We start from the raw sequence: 15,506 nt of genomic DNA, 5'->3' as shown, positions 1-15,506 counted from the left end.
AGGGGTGGATGTTACCATTATAAGTTCCCAGGAATGGCCTAAAGTTCAGCCATTAACTAATTCCATAGCAGCCTCACTGGGGTAGGGGGCTTGCTAACAGCACTACAGAGCACGGCAGCACTGAAATGCATCGGGCCTGATGGTTCTTCGTGCTCTCTCCAACCTTATATAGCACCCCTTCTGATTGACCTGCTAGGAAGAGAAGTTCTATCACAGATGGGCTGTATGGTATCGGCCGCAATTCCTTTTCAGCAACAGCCACTGTAGAGCGGCTGAGCCTGAAGCTCCAGTGGAAAACTGATAAACCGGCATGGTTTTTCCAATCTCCTGATAGGTAGAAAGCAAGAAATCAATGGTTCATCTAATGAAGAACATTCTTCAAATGGGTAATCATTCTCACCTCAGTCAGTTTACTTTCCGCATGTGAGCCTCAGCTTCTGACTCTTCTCTCCCATTCCAACTTTCCATTCTATTCCTTGTCCTAAAAGAGGAAAAGGATGGAACTTGTGTGACTTGTACTCAGGACACCAAGCCAGCTTTGCATTGTCTCAAGAGTTTTTCCTCACTCTCTTTTTTGCTGAGACTTTCACCCCTCTCAGGACTCTAGGTCAGTGTTGCTAACTAACCTCCAATGACAACACCGGTTCTTTCAATACTCTCATGACAGGGGTTTTGTTGGCCCGCTCAACACTTCCTATGAGCACATAAGAGACTAATTAAAGGACCAGTCTGTTGTGGTGGATTGGAGTGATCTTGGGGGCAGGGGACACGTGAGCAGTTGTCATAGATGAAGTGCAGAAACATTTTGTATCCAACTCAGCTGGCCTCCAGGCCAGGAAAAGCAATGAGTGGGGCTGGCACAGCCCAGAGGGGATGGTGGCAGGCCTCTGCAGATCAGTGGGCTTCATCTCTGCTCTGCTTCCCTCTGTTGCAGGCCTTCAGCCTTTGGAAGATGATGCCCACCTGGCAGTTCGTTCTCTGGCAGCTGGGATAATCCTGATGATGAGACATGAAACGCGTCCAGCAACAGTATGGGACTGGCTCATGGCACTATTCAGCTAGCACTGTGAAACCACCTGCTCAGAAAGGGAGGGGGGGGCGTTGGGGGAGGGGGTGGGCGAAGGATTCGTAGACAATGGTTACAAACAAACAAACAAAAAATTAAAAAATTAAAAAAAAGAATATATGGAGGAACTTTAACTTTACTAAATCTAACAAAATCGAAGAATTGAGAGAAACAAATGTTTCCAAACCTATTCTTAGATCTTACCTTAGAAAAAATGCAGGAGAAGCACACATATTTTATCTTCACGGAAGCCGAGAGGGAACACCGAGAGCGAGAGAGGCTGGTGTCTGGCCAGGAGCGCCACCCCTCTGCCACTCCCTGCCAAAGCTCTAACTCTTGAACACCCAGCTTGAAGTTCTGATGTGCAATACCGGCATCAAACCACAACAACCTTGTATTGAAGGGCAAAGTTTTACCATCCCCAAGCCTAAATAGCATGACCAGGTTGCTCGCAAGAACTTTGAAAACAAGAGAATTCCCAAGACCAGACTTTGAAAACAATGTCTTCCTAAAGCATGGTGATCTGTCATCACAACTCTGCTCACTGGATACTCTGACCATCCCCCTCTTCAAACCAGATTGTATGAGTGGCAGGATGGTTGTATGGGCTGTGTGCACGTTTTATAATGCCTACTTTTTCTAGTTCCTGTACTATCCTTGATATTTCTTCTTGTCCCCCAGGGAGTCTATACTGTCTTACATTAGTAAACTGGTGTGGTTTCAGCAAACAAATAGTATTTGAGCAATACAGACAATATTGAGGGGCCATGCAAAACGTAATCTAAAGTACCAAATAATCATATTCCAATACCAAACGTAATCTAAAGTACCAAGTTGCCAAAGCCGGAACTCTCTCACAGACGTCCAGAGAGTCAGACTTCATGAAATATCCATTGTCCCAATCCCTGAATAACTCTCGGGCATGGACACTTTATACTCCCATGGTAGGAGATGCTTAACCCCCACTTTCAACCATGTTGGAATGACCGGAATGGTCTGTCCCCTAAATCCACCAATCATCACTTTATTACCCTTACATTTAGATGGATCTCCATACATAATTGATGTTTTCACACCGGTGTTTAATGAAGCCATTACTCTTTGAACATCTATTTCTGACCAGAATACTGACAGTTCAACACAGGGCCTCTGGTTCCATCTGGAGGCCCTAAGAGAACCAGTGTCCCTTGTCACTCCATGAATTTTGACAGATTGAGAACTTTTACCACAGGTGGCTCAGGCATTGTAGCCCAAGACAGCTGTGGAGGATTTCTCTTCCTATTTGGTACTATAAAATCAGCTAAATTCCAGGTTGTAGTAGGTGCTTTTTGTAGTATTTGGACTCCCAGTTGTCACGGTGTTATCCGTGACAGTGACCCAAGGGAAAACCGAGAAGGGAGAGGGGAGAGAAAAAAAAGAAACTGCGTCAGTGGCCGCGCGGCCGCCCGAGCAGAGCCGCGCTCCGGGAGGGGGAGGGGGAAACGGCGGGAAGGGATGGGTCTACAAGAAAACAACGGCACGATTTGAGAAGGAACGGTAACTTTACTAAATCTAATAAAATTGAACAATTGAAAGAGAGAGAAAGAAATTTCAAACCAAAAGCTATGAGCTTACGCTAAGGAGGACCTGCAGGGGAAGCACACGTGCTGAACCTCCACGGCAGCCCAGAGCAACGCGCCCAGACCGAGCGCCGCCCGCATCCCGTGCGGAGCTCCGCCCCTCCCCTCTGCTGCTCCCCCAGCATTAACTCCTTCACTGCTGCATGATGCTCTGATGTGGAATACCGGCATCAAAACCACAAAACCACAACACAAGTTTTCTGGGACTACTCTGAAACTCTGATTGTTTCTTAATTGTTTCCATAACTGGAATAAAATGTGGTTGGGCTGTCCATCGATTTTGGCAAATGCAACCCCGGCCCGTATAAGATCATTGAACATGGTTTTCTGAGACACCTGTATGGGGCCTGATCAGGGTGTCTGTGGGGCAGTCTTCTGGGTTCTAAGTGGGAAGGCCTCGGCTTCCTCCACCATGCGAACATTGCTCATAGTTCTTATGCGCGCTGTTTCCCCCAGGTCTGCTACCAGTTGAGCTGCTTGTTGGACAGTGGCTTCTAAAGCTACTAACAGATTTAGTATGGACACCAATGTCCCATAAAGATGAGAAGGGGCTTGCTGCAATATCAGGTCTCTCATACCTACCGAGAATTTTTCCGTGTCTGGACCTTCAAATGTGTCGGAACACTTGGCCTCTCTCATACTCAGTTCTCAAATGTACGTTTGGAAGTCCTCCATAGAGGACCATAAACCCGTAAGAAGCAGTAAGTCTGTTTTATAGGCCAAGTTAGTCGGCCTGCCGCCATCAACCAGTCTATAATAGAGTCGTTTTCTTTATTATATTGGATGGTGGCATTTAATCTTTGCCTCAGGGCTGGGAGTAGGGTTATAGAAGAGATCTTGGACATTTCTGTCCCATTAACTATTACACTTTCAGCTCCTGCATCTCATAGTAATAATAACCACTATGGTATGTTTTCCCTAGGCTTTTGATGGAACCGCTGTACTAGGGGTTTTTGCCAGACGGGATGGTGGAAGCTCCCTGCAGGTCAGTGGGTTTCATCTCTGCTCTGCTTCCCTCTGTTGCAGCCCTTCAGCCTTTGGAAGATGATAGCCATCTGCCAGTTTGTACTTTGACAGCCAGGATAATCCTGATGCTGAAATGTACAACGCATCCAGCAACAGTAAGGGAGTAGAGCATGGAACTGTTCAGCTAGCACTGTTGGGGGCTGGGGTTGGAGGAGGGGCTGGGCGAAAGTTACAGAGACAACGGATGTTTAAAAAAATGAAAGAAGAAAAAAAAAAGTACAAAAATTAAAAAAAGTAAAAAAATAGAAAATAAAATTCGTGGAGGAACCATAATTTTACTAAATCAACAAAATCGAAGAATTGAGAGACAAATGTTTGCATACCCAATATTAGATCTTACCTTAGAAAAACTGCAGGAGAAGCACACATACTTTACTGCAGCTGAGTGAGCACAGGGAGAGAGAAAAGCTGGTGTCTGGTCCAGAGCTCCACCCCTTTTCCACCCCCTGCCACAGCATTAACTCTTGAACTCCCAGCTTGGTGTTCTGATGTGCAATACCGGCATCAAACCACAACGACCTTGTATTGAAGGGCAAAGTTTTATCATCCCCAAGCCTAAATAGCATGACCAGGTTGCTAGCAAGAACTTTGAAAACATGAGAATTCCCAAGACCAGACTTTGAAATAAATACTCTAAATACTCTCTTTCTGGATGCATGAATTTTTCCTCTTATCTCTGACTCCCTCCTGGAAACTCTTCCTTTTGTCTCAGAGACTCTCTCCCTCAGTTTTGGAGACTCTCTCCCTCTCTAGGACCGTATTGAATAGGGCTCAGTGCTTTATCTTTACACTGACACATGGATGGTGACAAATGCTTTAGGGGGGTGATTACAGCAATGGAAACAAAATGAGGTTGGAAATGATAGAGTCCCTATGGATAAGGATCAGGGGGATAGTCTTTAGGAGTGACATCGTGGTGGGGGTCTGTGTCAGGATGAAGAAATAGACGAAGTGTTCTATAAACAACTCGTAGTTGTTGCACTATGGCCAGCACTCGTTCTCATGGGGGACTTCAACTTCCCTGACATATGCTTTAAATATAATACTGCGCAGAGGAAGCAGTCCATTAGATTTCTAGAATGTGTGGAGGATTGCTTCCTGACACAGCTGGTACAAGAACCTACCAAGGGAGATGCCTTGCTAGACCTACTTTTCACTAACAGGGAAGGACTAGTAGGAGATGTGAAGGTTGGAGATTGTCTTGGCCAGAGTGACCATGAAATGGTGGAGTTTGCTATTGGTGATGTCAAGAGGGTGACTAGCAAAACTACTACCTTGGACTTCCGGAGGGCAGACTTTGACCTGTTCAGGACACTTGTTGCAAGGGTCCCTTGGGACTTGCTCCTGAGGGGTAAAGGAGTCCAGGAAGCCTGGATGCTCCTCAAGATGAAATTCTTCAAGGCTCAGGAACAGGCTGTCCCGGAGTCCTGTAAGTTGAGTCGGAAGAGAAAAAGACCAGTGTGGATGAACTGGGAACTTTTGTTGAGACTCCGAGAGAAAAAGAGAGTCTATGTCCTCTGGAAGATGGGACAGGCTACTTGGGGAGACTAGAGAGAACTGGCCAAGATTTGCAGGCAGAAAGTTAGAAATGCTAAAGCCCAGCTTGAACTTAGACTGGCTACAGCTGTAAAGGAGAACAGGAAACCCTTTTACAAATACATGAACAGCAAGAGAAAAACTAAGGAAAATTTCTCTCCTTTACTTGACGAGGCAGGGAATATAACCACAGATGATAAGGAAAAGGCTGAGGTTCTCAATGCCTTCTTCACATCTGTCTTTAATAGACAGAGCAGTTGTCCACAGGGTACTTGCCCTGACCAGGAAGTCCGGGACAGGGCGCATAATGCACCCCCTGTGATCCAAGCAGAGATGGTCAGAGATCTACTCCTCCATGTGAACTGCCACAAGTCCATGGGGCCAGATGAGATCCACCCAAAGGTGCTGAGGGAGCTAGCAGAGGTGATTGCCGAGCCACTTTCTGCCATCTATCAGCATTCCTGGTTATCTGGAGAGGTCCCACAAGATTGGAGGCTTGCTGATGTGACTCCCATCTACAAGAAAAGCCGTAAGGAAGACCCGGGGAACTACAGACCTGTCAGTCTGACCTCAGTATCAGGGAAAGTTATGGAGCAGATGATCTTGAGGGAGATCACACGACACATGCATGGCAACAAGGGGATCAGACCCAACCAGCACGTGTTCACCAAGGGCAGGTCGTGCTTGTCCAACCTCATCTCCTTCTATGACTGGGTGACCAGACAGGTAGATGAGGGAAAGGCTGTTGATGTAGTCTACCTGGACTTCAGCAAGGCCTTTGACACGGTCTCCCACAGTATTCTCCTGAGGAAACTGGCAGCCCGTGGTGTGGACAGGTTCACTCTTCTCTGGGTGGAGAACTGGCCGGAGGGCCATGCCCAGAGGGTAGTGGTTAATGGAGTTAAGTCCAGCTGGTGTCCCGTTACGAGTGGTGTCCCCCAAGGGTCAGTATTGGGGCCCATCTTGTTTAATATCTTTATTGATGACCTAGACGAGGGAATTGAGTGTACCCTCAGTAAGTTTGCAGATGACACCAAGCTGGGAGGATGTGTCAAACTGCCTGAGGGTAAAGAGGCCCTTCAGAGCGATTTGGTTAGGCTGAACAGCTGGGCTGAGCTCATAGGTTCATAGGTTCCCGAAGGGAGGTTGTGGTGAGGAGGGGGTGGGCCTCTTCTCCCTGATAAATAATGACAGGACGAGAGGGAATGGCCACAAGTTGCGCTGGGGAAGATTTAGATTAGACCTGAGGAAACATTTTTTCTCTGAAAGAGTGGTCAGGCACTGGAATGGCCTGCCTAGGGAGGTGGGTGAGGCACCATCCCTAGCGCTGTTCAAGAAGCGTTTAGATGAGGTGCTAAGGGATTTAATTTAGTAGTTGGGTAGGGATAGTGATAGGAGGATGGTTGGACTAGATGATCTTGTAGGTCCTTTCCAACCTTATGAACCTATGAACCTATGAACCTATGGTTGGCAACGAAGGGGTAAACCTATTTGGGCTGCTGAACTGTGGAGAGACATTGCTGCCCACATAAAGCATATGGTTGTAAAGGTGCACCATGTAAATGCTCATGTTCCTAAGAGCCGGGCAACTGAGGTACGACAAAATAACCATCAGGTAGATCGAGCTGCCAAAGTTAAGGTGGCTCAAGCAGACTTGGACTGGCAACACAAGAGTGAATTATTTTTAGCTCGATGGGCCCGTGAGACCTCGGGCCATCAAGGAAGAGATGCAACATATAAATGGGCTAGAGACCGAGAGGTGGACTTAGCTATGGATTCTATTGCACAGGTTATCCATGACTGTGATACATGCGCCACAATTAAACAAGCCAAGAGGATGAAACCTCTTTAGAGGGAAGGGTGATGGGAAAAGTATAAATATGGGGAGGCGTGGCAGGTTGATTATATCCCCTTGCCATGTTCTCGCAGTGGTAAGCGTTATGTGCTCACTATGGTGGAAGCAACCACTGGGTGGCTTGAAACATACGCAGTACCCCATGCTGCTGCCCGAAAGACCATCTTAGGGCTTGAGAAACAAGTCCTATGGCGACACGGCACTCCAGAGAGAATTGAGTCTGATAATGGAACTCATTTCAAAAATTCTCTTGTAAATACTTGGGCCAAAGATCACGGCATTGAATGGATTTATCATATGCCCTATCACGCACCAGCTTCTGCTAAAATTGAAAGGTACAATGGGTTGTTAAAAACCATGTTGAAAGCAATGGGTGGCGGAACATTTAAGCACTGGGAGAAGCATTTGGCAGAAGCCACCTGGTTGGTCAACACCAGAGGATCCATCAATCGCGATGGTCCTGCCCAATCCAGATCTCTACCTACTGTAGAGGGAGATAAGGTCCCTGTAGTACATGTAAAGAACATGTTGGGAAAAGCAGTTTGGGTCCTTCCGGCTTCCGGAAAGAGCAAACTTCTCCGTGGAACTGTCTTTGCTCAAGGACCTGGATCCACGTGGTGGGTAATGCAAAAAAATGGGGATGTTCAATGTGTACCACAAGGGAATTTGATGTTGGGGGAGTGCAGTCAGTAAATCCATGTATATACATATATATATGTTGTACGTGTGTGTGTGTGTGTGTGTATTTAATGCATGTTAATCATTGTTCTTCTATATATATATATATGTATCATGATGAAGTGATGTGGAATAAGGGGTGGAATGTCATGGTTTTATGATTTTTGGTACTGGTATTCCACATCATAACATCATGTAGTGCATTTGGAGTTAAAGAGTTAATATTCCAGCTCGGTGGATCATCGATAATTCCAGGTATACCTGTCTCAGAAGAGAAGAAGAACTACATTCCCCAGAGGACTTTGCGATGCTTTGCGTTCTTACGAGTTTACGCTCAGAGGAAAAGATAAAAACTGTCTGCAGTCATGGGACACACTCTTTCCTTTGGGATTGACTCAGCAGTGGGTGCTCACTGCCATCTCGCCTTCAGCGTTAGCGTAAGGCCTTTGGTTTAGACACTCTCTCTTGCTCATTGTATTTGATTTATTAGCTTTAATTCCAATTATATTGTATTATATTGTGTTATTTTGCTTTCCGATATCTATTTAGTAAATTAGCTTTCCTCCTCAGATCATTGCTGCTGTTTTGTTTCTAGGCCCATCTCCACTTTCCCTTTCCCCCTTTCCCTTTCCTGGGGTGTGGGTCCATGCGTCTCCTACACCAATCGTCACGGAACCGGGCCGAACCTGCCCGTAAACCATTGACATTGCCATAATCAAATCAGTCATGGGGATAAATTCATCTTAGGAAAAAATAACAATAAATTGTTTGATTAACACAAAACTGGACAACATACAATGAATTATCTGTGAGTATCAGGGTATGGAGCTGGTTTCTATTTGAGAGTGATATTTCTCTCTGCTGTTAGTGTCTCTGTCATCAGTAGCAGCCAGGAGCACAACAGCCCACAGCAGATGACTGCTGTCCTGAAGAAACTGATATGATTTTTCCCAGCAGAAACTGCAACTCTGTGCTGCCTGACATAAACTCAGTCTTATGCCCTGAAGAAATTTTAGCTAATAATTAAACAAAACAAAACACAAAACCACAACATAATGTGAATATAGTAACTTAATGTATATAGAATACTTGTATAAGTTAACCTAATACATAAGTCATCTGAAGTGGAGAGTATAATTCTTCAGGAGAATGTCTGTATCTTCTGCACAACATAGCTCCCACAGATTTCAAGCAGTCTTTGAGCTTCTCTGCTCCTGGAAATGAAGTTAAGCTAAAAAGAAAAAACAACAAAATACCATTTTAAACTGAAGTTTGAATGTGTGGGGGCTCCAATTAATTCCTGTTCATGGCAAACACTGGCAAGAAGCATCCCCTGGTGGATTCTGGTGCTAATGAACAACCATGAGATGCTTCTTAGCTCCCAACATCTGTGGGTTCCATTCCTAAAAAGAACACCATAGCCTTTAAATACTGCCTTATGGAACAAGACACAGTCATATGGCACAGACATAGGGCACATAATGTAGCCTGTATTCATTTTTCTTTCAACTGAAGTACCAAACACATATTATTTTACATCTAATTCATGTTAGATAAGCTCATAAAGGGTGTTAAAATATCACAAACCTCTCTAAGTCTTATCTCTCACTTGTATAACAAATGAAAATACAAATTAAGTGTAGGTGTTTTGTTTCCCTGTTTATCTAGCAGGTCCATGAAATGTGGAAGAAGGGTCTGTCCACATGGGAAGAATGTAGGAAAGTTGTCAGAGCCTTTAGGGATGCAATGAGGAAGGCTAAGGCCCTCCTGGAATGGAACTTCCAAAGGTGGTAAAGAATAACAAGGAAAGGGTTTTTTTAAGTATATCAGTGGCGAAGGGAAGACAAGGGAAAACATGGGTCTTCTAGCAAATGAGGTGGGTGACTTGGTAACAAGGAACACAGAGAAGGTAGACTCTGAATTCCGTCTTTGCTTCAGCCTTTACTACAAAGACTAGCCCTCAGAATCCCACATCCTGGAAGTAAGAGAGAGAGTCCACATGCCTACCCCTGTGACATACTGTAGGAACCTGCTATAGTAGGGGCTTGGACTTGGTGATCTCTTGAGGTTCCTTACAACCACTGCAATTCTATGATTCTGTGAATTATTTGCTTTTGCTATTCAGGAGTTCTTTCTGATAGTAGTTAATGTTCTTACCATCACCAGGTGGCTCAGTAGATGGTATGGAGTGTCAACTAGACCAAATCTTCAGCCGAGTTTCTTAGGCCATGCAGCATACATCATGAAAACCTGCCCTCAATTTTCCAAAGTCATACCACAGCCAGTGTCATATTGGTTACCTGGGAGTTCTGACACTAGAAACTTATGTCAGACCCTTGTGAGTATGACACTATCGACATGACATATCAACAGTGCAGAAAACGGGTGTGGCAAAGAGCCTTGTAGAAATGTATTTGTGTTCCTGGTAGTACCATATTCTGAAGGTGTACTGTGACCTGTGTTATGTGATCAGTTCTTGCACAGTTGTGTCATTCCTGTGCCTGTACATTGTAAGCTGCGCACTGTAAGATGCTTTATTATTCAAATAATTTGCTAATTCTATAACATGCTTTTGCTGCATGACATTATTGGCAACTTAAACATGAACATGACAGTGCAAGGAAATAGCTGACAGAGTGGAGTAGTGGCCCAGCAGAACTGGCAGCTTTGTCATCTCAAGATTAAGGAGAAGGTGATTGGTTTTTAAATTTACTCCTTTGTGTATTTGGCTTCTTATGCCTTCCTGGGGAAAAAAAGTCATAGGATGAGTCTTTGTGGACAAAGCTGGTCTGGTGCAGGATTGAGGGTTTTCCACGGGAGTTGCCAAAGGAGATGCTAACTGCAGCTGCTCTCTCCTGCTGGCTCTGTGTCACCTGAAAGGTGACCCATGCGCTCAGATGAGAGTACAGAAGTCTCCTAGTACAAAGGGTCTTCATGCTACTCACACAGAAGCAGCGGAGGGGAAGCAAGAGAACCTCATGAAACACAATTGCCTAGAAACTCATCTCAAATTGATAGTACTGCCAGCACCAAAGTGAGCCGAGATGATACATGGAGAATAGACAGACTCATATTGCCAAAGCATCCCTGTGAACCAGAAGCAACTGCTGCTTGTCACTGCAAGCCATGGCAGTGGTCCCGGGGACGCTCCTGGCAAACTGCACAACGCTCTCCTGGCTATGGGTACTGTTATGATAAGCAGTGCCCTGATTTCACTGAAGAGGATTATCCTTGTGGTCCCTAAACCTGTTCACCTTGGGTTTCCCATCGTCTCACTAGTACCTCCTACACAAACATTGCCATATTTTTGGTAGTGCTACAGCCGTCTCAGTGGTCTTTCTTTCATCCGTTACAGGTGAAGAACAACTACAGTCTGTTGGTATGAATTCTGTGTATAAGTTGATTCAACCATACTGACAACCCTATGTATTGATACCAAGCCTTTTCTCTCTTTTCCCCGTCTCCAGTTACTAAATGTAATACTTCAACTGGAAGACAGGGAACATTACTTCCATTAATTTCTGTAGTATAAAAAGTCTTCCCTTATGCACTGCAGCCAGGATAGGAAGGGAGAGTTTCAGCACAGAATCAGAAACACTCACGGAAGGTTTCAGTATACCACATAATCTAATCACAAGCAGAAACCTGACTTAATAACATTTTGCAATGATTATTATACTTTCGATCCATGATCCTGAAAGTACTTAGACATGAAATAACTCAAAGTCAGGCTTGGAGGCAGTGGTAAGGATTTTGTTTACTGTGCGTGAAGAAGTGATCAGTGAACATGAAAGAACTTTACTTTGTAAATAAGGAATGATGCACATTGTTTACATTTGCCTTAGAATCCACAACACAAAATTAGATTGGAGAATTAGTGCATGAGACCAATTAAAATAAGTTCTTGATGGTTTAGGGGAGATCTGTACGCACCTGTAGACTCACTCATTCCTGTGACACCTACTGATACCTCTGTCAACGGCTGAGTCCTTAGCAGTACTTGCCAGTTGCTGAGCTTCTCTACTATCTGTCAACACACAGTTGGCCCCACTATCTCAGAATCAAAGTAACCAAGTGACAGTGGGTTCATTTGAGTGCCATGAAAAAACCTTTCTTGAACCTCAAATTTCAGTCACTTTCAGAAGTCTAGTAGTAATGGTGACAATGCCTTCCTGAGCTTCTTCTTCTTCACTGTTAGTTTTTGGTTTTTTTTTAACTTCCTTGGTGTCGGTGACAGTGGCCCTGTTGAAGGCCCTTTCCCTGGATTTTCTTCCTTTCCTTCCTCCTCCTCTCTTTTAGTTTTGTTGTCACCTCTCTTGATGTCAGTGACAGTGGACTTGTTGAGAGCCACTCCCCTGCATCTTCTTCCTCTACTTTCTCCTCGTACTTTTCCTTCCACTTTAAACAAGGCTATGCTTGTTTAAATTTCTGTCCTCTTACAGAGGCAACTGACATCGATTCTGGTGCCTCCTGTACTTGATCAGGTTGCTCGCATTCAATCCTCTTTTTCTCTAGGTTGACACAGAATCTGTCCGCTTTGAATTGGAGGGTGTCTCATTCAGATTGGAAGATGTCTCATTCAGTTTGGAAGAGGTCTCGTTTGCATTGGAAATTCTTTCTCTTGGAATTAGGATTCTTTCTTTCAATTGGACATTTTCCCTTTTGGCTTGGAGACTTTCCTTCTCAGTTCAGAAACTCTCTTGCACAACTTGGAGACTCTCCTCCTTGACTAGGAATACTCTCTGGACGCATGAATTTTTCCTCTTATCTCTGACTCCCTTCTGGAATCTCTTCCTTTTGTCTCAGAGACTCTCTCCCTCAATTTTGGAGACTCTCTCCCTCTGTAGGACCGTATTGAATAGGGCTCAGTAGGCATAAGCCGGCACTGAAATAATTTGTGCCTCCTCAGATCTGCTAGAGCCACAATATCCCTGTCTCCAATATCTGCTTAGGTTCACAGGATCTTGCAAGCATTCAGGAGTAGGGTTTCATTACACCAGCAATGCCCGTCTCTCTAAGGTCTCTCCCATGTCCCTCCACACTCCCTGTCACTCAGTATTCTCCAGCTTTGGGGCAGGCCTCCTCAAAACACTGTATACACAGATGACGATGAGGAATATGTTGCTACTGGTGGGCCAGACAAGGTGCAACACAAGGCTTAATGCCCCTCCGTTCTGGACATCCCCAGCCCATGGAGAAACAGGTTGGACACACGGTGTCAAGCGCCGGGTTCCAATTTATTGCTGCACAACAAAGCCTTTTATACCCGTACACTCGAAGCGCCTGCTCTGCCCCAAGGTCCCGTGACACCCGATCTCACCCGAGTCCCTCTCTCCCATGAGCCCTTCATGAGGCTACCACGAGCACCGGAGACCCGCGGCTCTGCCTCGCAACCCTACAGAATACATTCAGGGAGATTGACAATATGATGGTGGACTGAGCATTCAAAGAAGTATAAGATATTGAAGGGAGAGGCTGGAAACCGGATTAAAAATCACACGTTCTGCAAAGCTAGTGACTTCCTCTGGCATGTAACATTAAATGTTCAAACCATACAACACTGTATGCAGGCACGAAATAGGGGTTTCCACCAGTGCTTTTAATTTCTTACTTGAATGTGCCGCTCCATAGAGTATAATGGTGGACTTAATTAAGGTCCAGTACATTCTCACTATTAAAAATAGGTACATGATGAAATATAATCTCTTGAAGAACAGTTTTATGGGAGAAAACAAATATGTTTTTTGGCATAGTGCCAAAACAAAAACAAAAACAAAAACAAAAACAACTGGGGCAGCACTCAGGGAGTTTAGACAGTTCCCAGGATGATGACAGTAATCTCAGACTTGTAAGGACTTGCAAGCCTGCACTACAGATAAGAATCATAGAATCACAAATCTCTTGGAAAGAGTCCAGCGCAGGGCCACAAAGATGGTGAAGGGCCTGGAGGATCTCCCCTATGAAGAAAGGCTTAGTGAACTGGGTCTCTTTAGCCTTGAGAAAAGAAGACTGAGAGGGGACCTGATCCAGGTTTATAAATAGCTGAGGTGTGGGGGACAAGGTGTGTAGGCCAGACACTTTTCAGCAGTGTGTGGAGACAGGACAAGGGGAAATGGCCAGAAACTGCAGCACAGGAGGTTCCGCATGAATGCGTGCAAGATCTTCTTTACGGTGAGGGTGACGGAGCACTGGCACAGGCTGCCCAGGGGAGTTGTGGAATCTCCTTCTCTGGAGATATTCAAGACCCGCCTGGACGCCTACCTGTGCGACCTGGTGTAGGGAACCTGCTTTGGCAGGGGGGTTGGACTCGATCTCTAGAGGTCCCTTCCAACCCCTATGATTCTGTGATTCTGTGATACTTGCACTGTCCCGCTGTGGCCGTCTATGGCCTCACAGCAGAAGCACGAGGGCCTGGACAGTCTGACAGCTCTTGCATAGCTTTGTGGGTAAGCAGGCACACACATCCTTCCCCCTGGAGAAGTTTCTTCTGAACCATTTGAAGCTGTGGCTCGGAAACAGCCCCGCCCGGGCGGGGTAGCGTGTCATAGCGGGGCCCTTTGTGACTCATCCCAAGACACCCATGGATACCAGAGACCACTCAGTGTCACGCAGGACAGGGAGGGGACAAGGCAGGAGTGTGCGCGTCTGGCAAGGAGCCCCCGAGCGCAACCCACCTCCAGCCTCAGCAGCTCAGTGGCTGCCCCCTCACACTAGCAGTGCTCATCCAGCAGGATGGAGAACAAACCCCCAAGCAACCCCAGTGTGGCCTGGGAGAGGAAAAGCGATTCTGACAGGAGAACACCTCCACCGGAGCCCTGTGAGGAGACTGAGGTGCAGGTGCTGAGTAATGGTGAGTGAGGGTCCCCACCCAGCACTGCGGGCAGGGCTGGGCCAGCGAGTGCCCCCTGCTCGACACCAGGGCCCCTTATCCTCACAGCCACGGGCACACTGTGCCAGGGGAGCGGGCACACGGCTGGACAGGGCAGAGCTCCTTCCTCTGCTCGCGCCTGCCTTCGGCCCCTCTGCAGGCTATAGCAATGCTCACTCTCCTCCCTGCTTAGATGCTGACTGTGTGCCTGTGTGTGAAGGGGAAAAGGAGGCTGCAGTTTTCATCAAGGCCTACGTTTCTGATGTACACATGAAAAAGGTAACTGCACGAGCCTCCAGCTCTGCTGTGCCTGCATCTCCGGATTGTCCCTCCGGCTCTGCTGCCAGGCTGCAGGAGGGCTGCTGGCTGTGCACAGCTGCTGCCCTCCAGGCATCCCGCACTGCTTTGCACCCCATGATGGTTGGTCCCTACGGCCATAGCTCTCCCCACTCACACTCCATCTCTGTGTGCCCACCAGGATCTGGAACAAAAGGTGCAGTTCCTGAACAGCATCCGCACACTCTGCAGCACTGCTGCCAGAACGGGCTTGACACAGGGCCTGGATGTCTTCTGCTCCACAAACAGTATAGCAGAGAATATCAGGGTGAGCGGACATGGCCCCTGTGTAACTCTACCCTGTGAGGACAGGGCTGGGGCAGGGGGAGGCAGGGAAATCATGCACAGGCACCAAGATTCCTCAGGCGGGATTCCAGGTGTAGCTGAGTGGGGTGTAGTACACCCAGCAGTGGGGGTGTACAACAGCATGTGTGTGCCAGTGCTGGTTAAGGGGCACTGGAGCTTCTCAGGCCCTGCCAGGCAGTGCTAGGCTTGCTGGTGCTGGGCGTGGTGGCTGCCAGG

The sequence above is a fragment of the Cyrtonyx montezumae genome, unplaced genomic scaffold, assembly GCF_038088225.1.
Source record: "Cyrtonyx montezumae isolate F1298 unplaced genomic scaffold, pur_monq_1.0 scaffold_34, whole genome shotgun sequence".
Classification (NCBI taxonomy): domain Eukaryota; kingdom Metazoa; phylum Chordata; class Aves; order Galliformes; family Odontophoridae; genus Cyrtonyx; species Cyrtonyx montezumae.
Note: the sequence above shows the minus strand (reverse complement) of the source record.